Raw genomic sequence first — 15,444 nt, 5'->3', positions numbered from 1 at the left:
TCTAAGATCAATTTTATGTTAGTTCCCGTTCTGGAATGCTTTGGGGTACAATGCTAGAATTTTGATGCCTCAAGCACCAGTGGATGTTTGTGGCAGTCGTGGAAGTTGAGCCAACCCAGAGCTGTCTGTGCCCAATTGAGGACTTATCTGTACATCTATGACTAAGGCAAGATTTGGGGCAGCAGCTGCAGTTTTTGACTCTGTGTATTAAAATCTTGTTCTCCCCATAGACTTTGCTTCATGCCAGACTCTTGTGCACCATATTGCTCTCTCTACTGCTCTATTTCTCAGTCAGCTAGAGCTCTGTCACCTCGTAGGGATTCGTGTGAGTGTCAGTGAATCCCGGAAGCCCTTCTTGGGCCCACTGCACTCACTCTTCCTAAGTCAGGTAGGTGCTTGGGTCCCATTGTCCTGGCAGAATTGCTGCATTCCAGTACTCGGTAGGTAGTGTTTAGTTCTCATTATTTATGTTGAATCCAGCTCATGTAAAAATACTGTAGAAATTGCGAAGCATGACAAATGTTGCCACAGCAGAGCCAAGTCTTGCAGTAAAATTGTGCTCTTCCAGATTCTCTCCTCTGGAACGCCTTGTGCTGCCATGTTAGCCCCTCCCTAAGTGAAATCTTTCCATCTTGATGGATATCTTCCTGTTGTCGCTGTTAAAGAGCCAGTATATAGCATCCTTTTTATCACTTTCTGAATCTGGAATCAATGGAAAAACAGACCCAGGAGTCAGACAGATGGTGAGACAATGTGGCTTTAGATGAAAGGCCCAGAAATCTCCCTAATACTTCACCTCTGAATGAGACACCCACACAGTCACCGACAGAGCTGGGGGGGTGAAGGCCTACCTCAAGTTTAGTGCATGAATGAGCAGACCAGAGTGCAAACATCCTGTGGCATCCCCCAAAGAAGAGCATCCAATAAGGCACTCAGCTGAGCATGCGCAGTAGTGTCAACCAAATAAGCCTGGAGGAGGGAGCTGTGGGGAGAAAGGCAAGTTACTCCAGCAGAAGTCCCTCTGCATGGAAACATTAGGCCAGGAAAATGGATATCCCCCCACCCCTGTCTCTACATGTGTGTATTTATCAAAGATGTGACAGTTTTTATAACCATATTTGTCAGTACTTGGCACATAGACCTGTAGAATGTATTTGCCTTGATACAAGTTCCATCCACTCATTCCAAATATGTTTGCTTGGTGCCCGTTACAAGCGAGGCACTCTTCTGGGTGCTACTAGGTGAAGAAACAGACAAAAATCCTGTCTTCATGGAACTTATATTTTATCAGGGAAAACTGAAAAAATAAATGTATTCCCACAGCCCATAGCACAGGGCTTTCTTTGCCTAAGATGCTCTATAAGAGAATGCAAATCTGGAGACAAGTCACAAAGCAGAATTTTGTGGAACCAAAAATAAATGTTCTCATCTCTTTTCCTCTTTAAATGGTTCAAACAGACTAATCAGAATGGAGAGAGTATTTAACTCAACACCTTCCTCTAAAAAAATACTCAGGGTCCATTTAGTTCCAAGGTGGCCCTTCCACCTGTGATAACTAAAGCTCACATTGTAAAAACATGGCGGCAAGATGCTGGCTGGGTCTAGTTTCCTCCTTGCATTGTGAATCTTTAAAGCTATCGAGAGTGGGAGCTTAAGATGGGTGACGAGTTATAGTCTTATTTGGCAAATGATTTAACGTGACTGTTTAATAAAGTGCATTGCTAGTAAGCCATAGGCCGAAACCCCTCAAAATATCAGTATATCAAAAAACTTCTATAATGTTATCACGGAGAGGAAGATAGATTTGGGGAATTTTCCTAAAGGGCTTGAATTAATATTATCTTTTTGTGGTCTAGGAAATTTTGCAAGCAGCCCTGTTGCTTTTCCATCAAGGGTACAGTGTGACGGAGTGTATGGCAGGTTGCTTTCATTCATAGATCAACAGTGAAGGAGACAGATTTGTCGTTTTTATCAGCATTAGCAGGGCTCAGCACATTTGTTCACAGGTGTTAGGAATCACCACTTGAATGAAAAGCTGGGCAGGGAAATAGTATTGTCTAGTGAAAACATAACAAGTATATATACAGTCCACATCCTCGAATATGGCATTAAACTTTCTGTGCTGATGTTAACCCATTTCAAAAAAATCTTGGCATGTTCTTTCCTTCAGTTCATGCCTTAAATTGAATTAGCACGTGTTAAATCCTTATGATAATCTTATTGATAGGATGGTAGCATTTTTTATCAGCGACAACCTCTTAATTATCAAATTGGTGTTGAGATTGTGAGATCTATCTCAATTTTTAAAAACTAGAAAATGGAACTTGTGAACAGTGGCATATAAAATTCTTTGACAGACCTGCGATTGGGACTCAACGCATCTAATTCCAAAATCTTTCTTTAGTCTCTGGAGAAATAATACCTCCTGGATTTGTCCTGTTGATTCCTTGGGGGATTAGATATGCTGAAGAAAGGCAGCCTAAGGCAGGGGTCACAATAGAAGTAGTTGCTTTTTGAATCCTCTGGCCTTGCAACATGGGAAAATCCCCACTAAACCTTACATACAACATTTTCCTCATAATTTGTTGGAATTTTTATTGTAAAACTCTGCAGCAGGGACTTCCCTGGTGGTGCAGTGGTTAAGAATCCGCCTGCCAATGTAGGGGACATGGGTTCGAGCCCTGGTCCGGGAAGATCCCACATGGCGCAGAGCAACTAAGCCTGTGCGCCACAACTACTGAGCCTGTGCTCTAGAGCCTGCGAGCTACAACTAATGAGCCGACGTGCCACAACTACTGAAGCCCGTGCGTCTAGAGCCCGTGCTCCGCAACAAGAGAAGCCACTGCAATGAGAAACCCACGCACCACAGCGAAGAGTAGCCCCCACTCGCCGCAACTAGAGAAAGCCCGCGCACGGCAATGAAGACCCAACGCAGCCAAAAAAAATGCTTTAAAACTCTTCATCGGATCCAGTCGATATTTTGACCTAATGACCTTCAAGAACAACGCATTTTTACCGTTTTTGTCAGACACTGTCCGATAGTCAAAACTCTTGCCATTGGTTTACAGGTTTCCTTGGAAGGTAAGAATAAATTCTGGTGTGCCTATGAATTTTTTTTAAGAAGCACATACGAGAAAACACAATACTTGGAAAATGAATAAAATATGAACTTAAAATTCATCATATCCCCCAACAGTAAGGAGATTCGGCATAAATACTCTCACCTCTGCTCATTGTACCTACGGTGCTATAGATATTGCTGAACATCTGGTACCTGAGGTCACCCACTGTTCCATTCCCCTTCCCTCTGAGATACGCAGACCAGACCCCATCAGTATTTCTAGGGAGGATAATAGAATTATATCAATTTACTGGATTTTGATGTGTGAAAAATGAATTAGGTACCACTTTCCTAGCAATAGGAATATATGCAAACAATGTTACTGAGTGAACATTATGAATTAATTTAACATAATTTTTACAGTAGATAAATATTATCTCATATTTCGATTGTCATCCCTCTACCAGAAGAACAAGCATCATTGAATAAATATGATTTTAATCAGGATCAAGTCTGGATTATTGGTTTATTTCTAGTCCAGATTATTATTTTCTTTTTGCTTAGAAAATATTTACCCTGCTTAAGTTATAGATATTACCTGTTGTTTGGAGTGAAGATTTTACAAAAAGTCATCTCATACTCGTGCAGCTGAAAGTTTCTAATAACTAAAAAGGGAGAGGGGCTGGAATCATGATCTTTTCTAAGATAGGTCCTCAAACCTGTGCTAAAGTACCTATGTCAATAGCCTGCCTTTTGTAATTTTTCCAGCCATCACCATTTCTACTTCTCCCCATCCCTCTGGCTCCTCTTAAGGTCCCAGCCCACAGAAGGCTGTGCCTGAATGGTAGCCATGATAATGACCACTAATCCTCTTCTAACCCCACTCTGCTTTCCAAGATGATAAAGCGGGGCTCCCTACCACTGAGGTCACTGCTGGCCCTTTGTAGAAGTTGGTTTTTCATCTATCAGCTACTGGAGATGCTGGGGTTTGCTTATCTTCTTCCCCAGTGAGATCCGGTCCTGAGCACCCCCTGCCATTCTGCTCCCCTTCCCGAATCCCTGTATTCTTTTACGCTGCTGAGACTGGGTGGGCAATGCTCGGAAAGCAAAGACCCTCTTTGTCCTGCTCTTGCAGCCTGGACCAGAGCCAGCGCCAAGCAGGCCTCCAGCACTCCGTTCTTAACCCTTCGTTAACCTCCCAACAGGAAGCCCAGCAAGGTCCATCTTACCCACGCCAGAGGAAGAAAAAAGAGGAAGACAAGGAAAGGAAGGAAACTTGTCCCCACCCCCGCTGAAGGCTCCCCATTGTATGACTTTGACACATATCAGAGTTTATTTCTCCAAGAATTCTGGCGTGGAGTTAGGAGCACGGCAGAAAAAGGGAAGGATCTGCTCAAAATAAACTGATGAAGTGGCAGATTAAAACCTTCCCTCAGTATTTATGTGCAGAATCTTCATATCTAGTGCTTTTTAGAAAATTAGTGTTGTTAAGATATAGCAAAATAATCATTCTCCAGTGACTGGACAAAAGCGTGTCGCGTGCCTGTCCTGTACAAGGACCTGTGACATGTATGCACTAGGGATGAACACAGGAAGAAGCCCACAAGGGGTCTACCCCTTGGAAGCTTTGGGTTCCAAATGACGTGACATCCCACACTAGGGAGCTCCGACGACGTGACATTGATGACATGAGCATCAGTCGTGATAATTCAAGCTTCTGAACGATGTGCACAATTAGAAGACCATATAGCTGTACAACCCAGGAGTCCGAGAAAGTGCTTTCTCCTTGGGAGGAACTGTTTCCTACAGTGTGCTTTGTAAGTGAAGATAAACTCCTGGCCTCCTGACAATAAGATATACTCTTTGTGATGTATTTTCTGGTCGTAGGGACGGTGAGCATCTGCCCTACACTCTGTGCACCTATTTTCCTTTAAAACTGACAGCAGGCCTTTTAAAAAATGGGTTAGCCAGCAGCAGGAATACAACCTGTGGTTATGAAATGGAATAATCTTAACTAGTAGTTTATTGACACTACTGAATAATTAGTGCCTGCCTGCTCCATCTGTTACAACTATTTTAATAGTCTCTGTTAGAAATACGCATGGAAATATATTCTGGGATCGATGATATATTAATAATATATTTCAGATCATATATAGCCCTCTCAAAAACAGCATGAGCGACATAATAACCATAGTAATACCTAACTTAATGTTTAAGTAACCATTCATAATTTACAAAGTTTGTGTGAATGCCTTAGCTCTTTATAACAACTGTATAAAGCAAATAAAATGATCCTCATTTTTATAGATGAAGAAACTGTGGTTCCAAGAAGTGCAGAGGTTTTTCGAAAGCCGTGATTCTCAGTCGGGGGTGACTTTGCTCCCCAGGGAACATTTGGCAATATCCAGGGACCTTTTTTGGTTGTCACAACTGACAGGTGGGGATGCTCCCGGCATTTGATGGGTAGAGGCCGGGGATACTGCTGAACACCCTATACAATGCACAGGACAGCCTTTCACATCGAACAATTACCCAGTCCAAAGCGTCAGTAGTGCCAAGGCTAAGAAAACCTGGTCTAGGATCACAAAGTTGTTAAGATCTAAACCCAGGTTTATTATTCTTAACTCAGTCTTTTTTTCTATTATCCCCAAAGTGGAATGTTTTCATCTTGAATTGAATGGGGAAGCATAGCGTATTACATTTTATATTATGTTCATTTTTGCTTCCCTTATTCCTGAGCTCCTGGGAAAGGGTAGAAAGTATACCTTTAGTAGACAAGGAAATGCTGCTATATAGTATAAAATTGTTGCCAGGAACAATGAAAGAGCTTCTGGCATAATTCCCACCCAACCTCTCCTCCCCCACACTTTTCCGACTTTATCCAACTCATTGTATGGGCAATTACAATTTTGGGGACTACAAAGGGTGATAAAATTTCACTGCGTTTTCCCAATTCTAACACTGAGATAGACCACATCTAGAACCATGTAAAAGAGATGGGAGGCAGGAATAAATGATTGATTAACACGGGTGTGAGTTCCCAATTATCGATGGTAATGGCCCGTGGATGTAATGTGGATTTGCCAAGGCCGCTGATAACCCAAAAGTCATTTTTACATGAATACGAAACATTTTTTAAAAGGAGAGCCATCTATCTAATAATTACTTTAATTTTGAGGTAAGCTACGATAGCAGTTATTTTTAATTCCCTAAATACACATCACTGTGAGGCAGGAGAGACATCCAAGAATGTGCTAGTCAGCAGGGGATGCCAGCAAAGATTAAAAACTGGAACAGGATTATTCAAGGAATAACTAAAAAACCTGTGTACAGGCAGAGCATAGCCAGGAACAGTGGAGTTAAGTCATGAATTCCAGAGCCAAGCAGCTTGGGTCCTAACCCAGCTCTGGATACCTATTAACTTTATGACTGAGAGCAAGTTACTTAATTTCTCTTAGTTTACTCAACTATAAAATGGGTGTGTACTTACTACCTACCTCATAGGGTGGTCCCAAGAACTAAATGTATTTTAAAAAGTGCCTGGCATGTAAGTGTAGAGTGCTATATGTTTTCTATATTATGCAGGTGTTAATGCAAATCAAGCAAACCTGTGCATAGTGATGTGAAAACATGGCATGAAATACTGTTCAGTGAAAAAAGAAAAGAAATTCGCAGAGCAATAATTAGAGCACTGTCCCATTTATGTTTTTAAAACCCTGATGACTAGATACGTGAGTTACAGGTTGCATGGTGAGGAAGAACTTAACCTTTTTTCTTTTTTTTTGTAATGAGAGACGTTTATAATCACTTCTTAGTTCAGGAGTAGGTGGGCAAAGAGGCTACTTTGAAGCAGATTTTCTTTTACTTTTCTCAGTAATGGAATGTAAGACCAGGAGACCTAGTTGGCCTCAGGGGAAGGGTGTAGAAGGACCTTTTAAATTCCATTAAAGCCTAACTCTTTCAAGAGCCCTTGGTAAGCATAGCTGGTCACCTGGGAAGAGGCGGGCAAATCGAATGGGGTTCAGTGAGCTGCCAGGGAGGACTGACTTCTTCCTTTCTCAGAGTAACATGGTTAGAACTTCTCTGTCTGCTGTGATAGCATGATCATGTCAGAGGTCTGTTGCCAGGAATATACTGCAATGGTGCCGAGGGAAAAGGAGACTGGCTGGGAGGCAAAGCCTGGGCACCCTGGCCTAGGGGTGCTTGGGGATAACCACTTCTGGTCCAAGTGCTGCTGAGGTCAGAAATGCGTTTGGACCAGCATCTTTGGTCCAGAAGTCACACATGTGAGTGTGGTCAGAAGTGGATAATACTGAAGCCCACGTGTAGGGCAGGACTGTGGTTGCTGTAGGGGTTCTACCAGCAAGAGCATCACTGTGGCTGTGGATGACATCATCAGATGGCACAGGACCAGCTCTCAACAGTGACGTCGGGGCAGTCACAGAAATCCCAGCAGGAGTGGATTAGGCTTGCCCTTTCTCTCTCCTCCTGGATTTTGGAAGCAAAATGGATCTCTTGGACTGAGTAAGTACTCAGAGTATTAAGATAGCTGGGGAAGTGGTTCATACTGGATTTATCAAAATAGAGGTAGATGTAGATGTGAGTGTAGATTAGGTGTAAATATATTAATCAGAGATAGATGAATAAATAGATCAATGGAAAGATAGATAGATCAAGATAGTTTGACCCTGAGATATGGTGTGACCTTACAATGAATTTGGAACTCTAGCAGCTGCAGGATAGATGCAGCTATTTCATATTGGTTCAAAACTCTGGACCTGTCTTTGTGCGTGTGTGTATTGTGTGTGTGTGCAGGAGCACATGCAATCCAAAGGTCTCAGGACTAACAAAATTGGCATCACCTGGCTGCTTGCAAAGTCATGGGTCCAGAGATACGCTGCTAAGTGTTTACCATCTGGCTTTCTGGGCATGGGGGTGTGAAGTGGAGGAGAGTCCTAATTTTTAGCATTTGCTGATTCCAGTGGTATAAATGCTCCCACCTGGCCAATTTCAGCTATCTAGGTGACATCACTGAATGTGGAGTTGGGGAGAACGGACACAAGCACCATTCCTGAGCTGGAGCTAGCATGAGCTAGAGCGAGCTAGCTCCAACACGCACACACCACTGCATGGGTCCCTGTCCCAGATTCACTGAATCACAACCTTGGGGACTGGGGCCCGGAAGTCTGAGTTTTAACAGGCCCTCCAGATTATTGCAACGTTCTCAAAAGTTTGCAAAGCACTGCGTGTGTGTTGTTTGCAAAATCATCATGGAAGTCAGCAGGCCCCTAGGTTTCCTGCAGAGGTGAAAGTGCAGTCGATGAGGACGCCTAAATGCCACAGATTCTTCTACACAAAGGGAGTACGGGGGTCGGGGGTCCGTGTACTTCAATGTGGAAACTCATCGGTAGAATCTACAGGTTTCAAGGCAGAAAGAAAAAGAACTCAAACAATACATTTGAAGAGAGAGCAGCCACAGGAACAACTAAAAGATGGAAGAATGAGAATGAGATTCTAGTCAATCCTAGAATACCTGAGGAGAACTGCTCAGAAGTTTCTTGTGAGTTAGCTAAGACATAAATACAAAAATAAATCTTTATCAAATTATATCATTCGAGCTATATAACCTAAATGCAATCTGTAAGTGACTTAAACAGCATATGATAAAATTTGTCACTGACTAAAAATAGATTGAAGCATCAGATCAGTAAAATTTAGATCTCCAAAATTGAGCTTGAGAGAAATAAAGGCAATATTGTTTGGCTTATTGTGAATATACGTATGTGTTACAGTGTATAAATTTTTAACGTTTAAATTTCTGAAATTGCAAATAAAACACATTTTTTTATTGTGGTAAAGAAAACACATAACATAACATTTACCGTCTTTGCCATTTTTAAGTGTACATTAGTGTTCACTATATGCTCATTGTTTTGCAACTCATCTTAGAATTTGTCATCTTGCAAAACTGAAATTCTTTATCCATTGGCCAATGATTCCCCTTTTCCCCTCCCCCCAGCCCCTGACAATCACCATTTACTTTCTGTTTCTGTGAATTGGACTACTTTGGGTGCCTCATATAAGTGGAACCACGCAGTATTTGTTTTTTTGTGACTGGCTTATTTCACTCAGCATAATGTCCTCAAGGGTCATCCATGTTGTCACATATGACAGGATTTCTTTCTGTTTTAGGACTGCATCACATTCCGTGGTATGTATAGACCACATTATCTTTTTTAAAAATATTTATTTATTTGTTTGGTTGTGCCAGGTCTTCGTTGCGGCAGGAGGGCTCCTCAGTTGCGGCTTGCCGGCTCCTTAGCTGTGGAATGCGGGCTCCCCAGTTGTGGCATGCGAACTCCCAGCTGTGGTGGCACGCATGTGGAATCCAGTTCCCCGAGCAGGGATCGAACCCGGGCCCCCTGCATTGGGAGTGCAGAGTCCCATCCACTCGCCACCAGGGAAGTCCCTAGGCTATATTTTCTTTACCCATTCATCCTTTAGGTTGCTTCCACCTCTTGGCTCCTGTGACTCATGCTGCAATGAACATAGGTGTGCAAATATCTCTTTGAGAACCTGTTATCAATTCTTTTGGCTATATGCCCACAAGTGGGATTGGAAAACACATTATTATCAATTAAGTTATTGATTATTAATTAATAACATAATAATAAATACAAAATTTTAAAAGTCATAGCTAGTCATTTGTTGAAAATTGACAAAATCTCTATGCCTGTGTAGAACACAATGTTAAGCATTGGAACAACAAAGAACCCTAAGACAGTCTCTGCTCTCTAGAGGTTTGGACTCTAATTGGTGGGGGAAGACAATATATAAACATAAAATTACAATAATTCACACTAAAAATAAATGAGTTCATCTCATACATTGCTGGTGCAAGAACAAATTGGTCAACCCTCTTTGGAAAACTGTCTGGCAGCATCTACCAAAACTAAAATGTGCCACCTGTGACCCAGCAAGTCTAGCTATTCTAGACATATAGTAGATACATCTTAGGTACAGACCCAAGAGAAATAAGTGCATATATCCACCATGTATATACAATACATGTATAGAATTTTTAAAGCAGCTTTATTCATAGCAGCCAAAATTCTGAAAACTGAAATTGGCAGGGGGGGCAGAGAATGGGTCATTGAATGGATAAATTGTTATATATTCTTACAATGGAATACTACACAGCAATAAAAAGAATAGTCTGCTCCTATATGAAACCACATGGATGGATCTTACAGATGTAATGGTAAGTGAAAGAAGCCAGATACACATGAATATGTATTGGATGATTCCAAGTTAATCGTTAACTTGATTCCAAGTTAAAATAGGCAAAATTAATCTCTGGTGATAGAAGTCAAAGAGTGTGGGTATGACTTTGAAGAGGAAGGAGGTAGCCTTTGGGATTGCAGGAAATGTTCTGTATCTTGATTTGGGGGTGGTTATACAGAGGTATATCTCTATGTGACAATTTATCAAGCTGTAGATTTTTTTCTTTTTGTATGTATGTAGTACTGAAGAAATTTTTAAAGTTTTGGTTTTAAGTAAATGAGTTAGTTCAGAGTAAGAAGTGATGGGGGAAGATCAAAAAGTCAGAGCAGACTTCAAAGGGGAGATAAGAATTGAGCTGGTAAGAACTGAACTGCATGAGGGAGGTCAGATCTAGGAAGAGAAAAGATGAGAACAAATAAATGCATAGTGGCACAAATGTCCAGAAGACTTGGCAAACCCTGTGCTTGTCTCTTCAACACCTAACTTCCCTTCCCCCAGTATATAGTAAGACTTGGGGGTTGGGTAGGATTGACTTCACCTCAGCTCCAAGAGTGGGCTTTAACTGGTTTGAGTCTTATCAACACAATCACTTAGGGATGAACATAAACCAGTCATTACATGGTTTGGGTCAAAAGTGGGTGTCTTCCTAAGTTGGTACAGGTAGAGTTCAGCGGAGACTTTAGTGTCATGGCTCAGGGAGAACTAGCAACTGTATCCTCCTGGAGGCGAACAAAATAGCTTATAGCTTCAGTTTTGGGTGGGAGCCATTTTGGGGAACGTGAGGAAATGAACCTGATGTATAAACTTGGGCTGAGCTGGGAGAAATGTGGAGAAATGAAGCTGGAGCCCTAATCGATGGCACTAGACTTTTAAAATTTGCAAGCCTTCTATTGTTTACACCAGTTTGAATGGATTTTTCTATTGCTTTGTAACAAAATAACTTTTCTAGTAACCTATACATAGTATCTCTTAGATGATTCTTCTAGTTTCCATGGCCATAGCCGCTGTCCCTCTTCAGACTCTCATAATCGCCCATTGAGAGAACCACGATAGCTTTCTAACTCTGACTGGTCTCTGCCTTCGGTTTCTTCTTACCTTAGTGATCCACCATATTGTTTCCTGAATGATCTTCTCAGTCATAGCTGACCACTGCTGCCATGTGCATGACCCTGATGTTTCCATGCTTCCATGTGCATGATCCTGGTGGTTCCATGCTTCAGGAATAAAGGCCAACGGGCCCAAATTTGCCAAATGAGTTTTAACACTTCAGTCCTTCAGTTCCACTCACAAACCCTAATGAGGTCCTCACTCTCTAGCCTTCCAGCCTTTGCCAGAGTTAGTAAGTCAGCCCAGAATGGCCTTCTCTCTCTACCTGCCTGATGGGAATACCACTTCTCTTTCCAGATCCAGGTTAAATGCATCCCTGAAGCCTTCTTAGATTTCTTCAGCTGATAATTACTCATTGTGCTATAGTCTCCTGGCATGATTTTCCCTTTTGATAGCTCTCAGCTCAGTCTGTCAGGAGTTGGGGTGATTTATGTATGTCTGGCTTACCCGCTAGGGTACGAATGCTGGGAGGTCAGAGGCCTGTTTTTCCATCTTGAATTCCTCAGTGCACCTTGCAAAGTGTTTTTCATAGACACACTGCTCAATAAAGGTTGACTAAAGACCAAACTTCCTTCAGGGAAGGACATGGAGATTGAGTTGGAGAGGTAAGTGGAGGGGCAGGAGCAACTTTTGAAGGGTTTTTAAAAACCAGGGTAGGTATATTAAGCTCAATAAATTTTATTGCACTATTGAATAGGGGAAAGTTTCTCCTGCTGTTTTCCAAAAGTCCTTCTATTCTTCCTACGTTATTTATTTATTTATTAATTTTTTAAAAAACCTTTTATCTTTTTATCTACCTCCTTTGCCTCGGTGAGGGGTGGCTGTTGGTTTTTGAAATAGTATGCAGTTTGGGAAGAGAAGAAACAGAATGAGAAGGTGATTAGCTTTCTTTTCTCTCCTCCGTTATAATCCCAGAATATGCTTCACGAATACTTTTGCTAGCAAATGAAGCCCATCTACTCAAGCAGTGGTTTTAACCATTTCTGATGGTCACCTGGTACACACACACACTATGCTGTGTATATACACCTGAAACAGACTTCTGTAAAACAACACTTACTCTTAATTCATGCAATGCATATTGATATTTTCTGTTATTCGGTTTCATGTCAAACAAACAAACAAACAAAAAGTCGATCACAAACCACTAAATGAATTTCATGCCATTAAGGAGTTGAGACCTGCAATTTGAAAAATGTGACACGAAGGTATACTCTATGTTATAATCATTAAGCTACGATCATTGGATAAGCACTGTACTAAGTGTTTTCGCTAATAATATATTTAATCTGTTCTACTAATTTTATGACAGATTGTTATACCCATTTTGTGGGGAGGAAACTGAAGCTTGGGGCAAAACAAATTTCCTGGGGTCACACAGCTACTATATGGCAGAGCTGAGACTTAAACACAGGCGATGCCTCTGCTTACAGCTCAGTGACACGTGCCATGGCTTTATGCCACAGCCAGTGGCAGAGAAAATTTGCGCATATTGGATTTTTAATCTTGCAGTACACATAGAGGACAAGACCACCAGAGTGGAGACAAAATACTCTCTATGCGATAGCTTCATTTCTTCTCCGGAACTCTATTCCTGCCCTATTATCCCAATCTATTAAGTCTCTCAAAAAATGACAAAACCCTTAAAATAGAACACTCAAACTATGACAGAGAAACAGTTTTATGATTAGAAAAAGAAACCTTCCAGAAGGCTGGCACTAAATCTTTTGAGTCCTCTTTAAATTAACAAAACTCCGTGAACACTAGAATGAAAGTTTTATTTTTTTTACCTTTCCTTTTCCAACCCCCCCCAAACATCTAAAATAGGTAAAATACCAATTCTTCTCTGTTATGTGCCCAGCTACAATAAGGAAAGTTTATTATTTTAAACATTGTTTATTTCCAAAGTTGCTTGATTTTCTGGGACAATTTTGGAGGAATAACTCAGTTCCATAGACAATCACTCATGTGTCAAGCAGTATGCTTGATCACTAAGATACAAAGAGCTTCTCTTTAATTTCATAAAGGAAATATATACTGAAATAGAGAACATAACAAACCAAAAACTTCACAGCAGTGGGATCCATGCATAAATAGTTGTACAAGGTGCAGTGGAAAGACAACGGATTAAATCATAATTCTGGGAAAGCAGAATTTTGATTTTACCTACTTTTAGATATTTTGGGGGTTTGGGAAAGGAAAGGGAAAAATATAAAACTGTCAGTCTTTTGATTTTAGCGTCCACAAAGTTTTGGTGATTTAAAGAAGACTCAAAAGATTTAGTGCCAGCCTTCTAGAAGGTTTCCTCCTAATCATAAAACTTTTTCTCTGTTACAGTTTGAGTGTTCTATTTTAAGGGTTTTGTCATTGTTTGAGGAACTTGCAAATTGGGAGAATAGGGCAGAAATAGCGTTCCAGAGAAGAAATGAAGATGTTTAGAACGCATTTTGTCTGTACCCTGGAGGTCTCATCCTCTCCCGTGTGTGCGTTGCAAGTTTAAAAGTTCAACCTATGCAGACCTTGTCCTTACGCAGTTGGCCAAGACCCACAGCCATGGCACATCTCCCTGAGCTGTAAGCAGAAGCATGGTCTACCTGTGTTTAAGTCTCAGCTCTGCCATATAATAGCTGTGTGACCTCAGGAAATTTGTTGTGCCCCAAGCCTCAATTTCCTCATCCCTAAAATGTTATAATAGTGAAGCGATACAATGACGGCACCTTTTATTTTATTTGTAACAATGAAAAGGCTGTCCCCATGGTTTGGTAAATTAAGGCAATTATCCTTGCTATCTTTAGGGTCTAGGATTCAGATGATGAGGGGCTAGCGGTCTGTTGCACATCAAACTGAATATTCACCAGCAACATTTACCAACAATGAAATCAAGCTAAAAATGAAACCTTAAGAGAAACTGATTTGAAACTCTTCAGTATAGAGTGCTTCTTGAGCATAAAGACTGGTTCTTCATTCGCTTGTTTAACAAATAGCAATTCAACACTTAATACGTGTCAGGCACATATTAGGTGTGGGTACATAAGGGGAACAAGATTCCTGTAGTCCCTGCATACAGTGTCTGATGGGAGAGACAGGCAATACAGAAGTAAATATACGACCAAAAGGATCCCAACTGGGAAAGTTTCCACTAAGGACATAAAACTGATTTGGTGTCAGGGAATAAAAAGATGGGGTACTTACTTTAGACAGAATGGTTAGGAATGTCTCCAGGAGGAGGTAATGTTTAAACTGAGACTAGACGGATGACAAGGAGCCAGTGTGTGAACAGCCAAGGGTAAGAATCATGGGACCAGCAAATGCAAAGGCCCTGGGGTATGCGGCGCTGTTTGTGTATGATGAAGCTCTGGCCTTCTTTTACACACATTGGATCCCTCCCCTTCTGTCCTGACAGCTGCTTTTCTGACTCACGCTTGCAGTATGTTTGGGGCTCCAGTTCGGAGTCCTGGATGGTTGTACTCTTTTGATACATCAACCTAAAAATATGCTGGGATAGCCCTCCCTTTTTCACATGTCTGCCACAGGCTGTATCTTGCTCACCGTGACTTTGCCGTTCAATCAAGACTGCCCTTGACATTTATAACATTCTGCTTTCTTTGCCTCTGTTTTTGCCTCAGGTCCTGAAAGAATAGCTGCTGACATAAGGAAGACACTCAAAAATTATTTGCTGAATTTTTAGATGAATTTCATTATATCATCAGAGATCTGATTTTTTTGTTTGTGGTTTTGTCTGCTTATTTATTTTAACATAGGTACGACTGGGGAGGAGCAAACTGGATGAATTTGAAGGAGAATGGCATGGCATTCTGAACTGGCACTCAGTTCCTGGAGGGCTACTTGCGGCTCTGTAAGTCATTAGCAATGTGACCTTGGACGAGTCATCCCACTTGAGCCTTGACATCTTCCACTAAAATGAAGGGTTTGGTCCAAGCACCCTTCAATGTCTGTTCTCTTCTATGACTCACTGGGTTTCAATATTT

The sequence above is a fragment of the Balaenoptera musculus genome, chromosome 14 (genome assembly GCF_009873245.2).
Source record: "Balaenoptera musculus isolate JJ_BM4_2016_0621 chromosome 14, mBalMus1.pri.v3, whole genome shotgun sequence".
Lineage (NCBI taxonomy): Eukaryota > Metazoa > Chordata > Mammalia > Artiodactyla > Balaenopteridae > Balaenoptera > Balaenoptera musculus.
The sequence above is the reverse complement of the archived record's forward strand: the minus strand, read 5'-3'. Positions refer to the sequence as shown.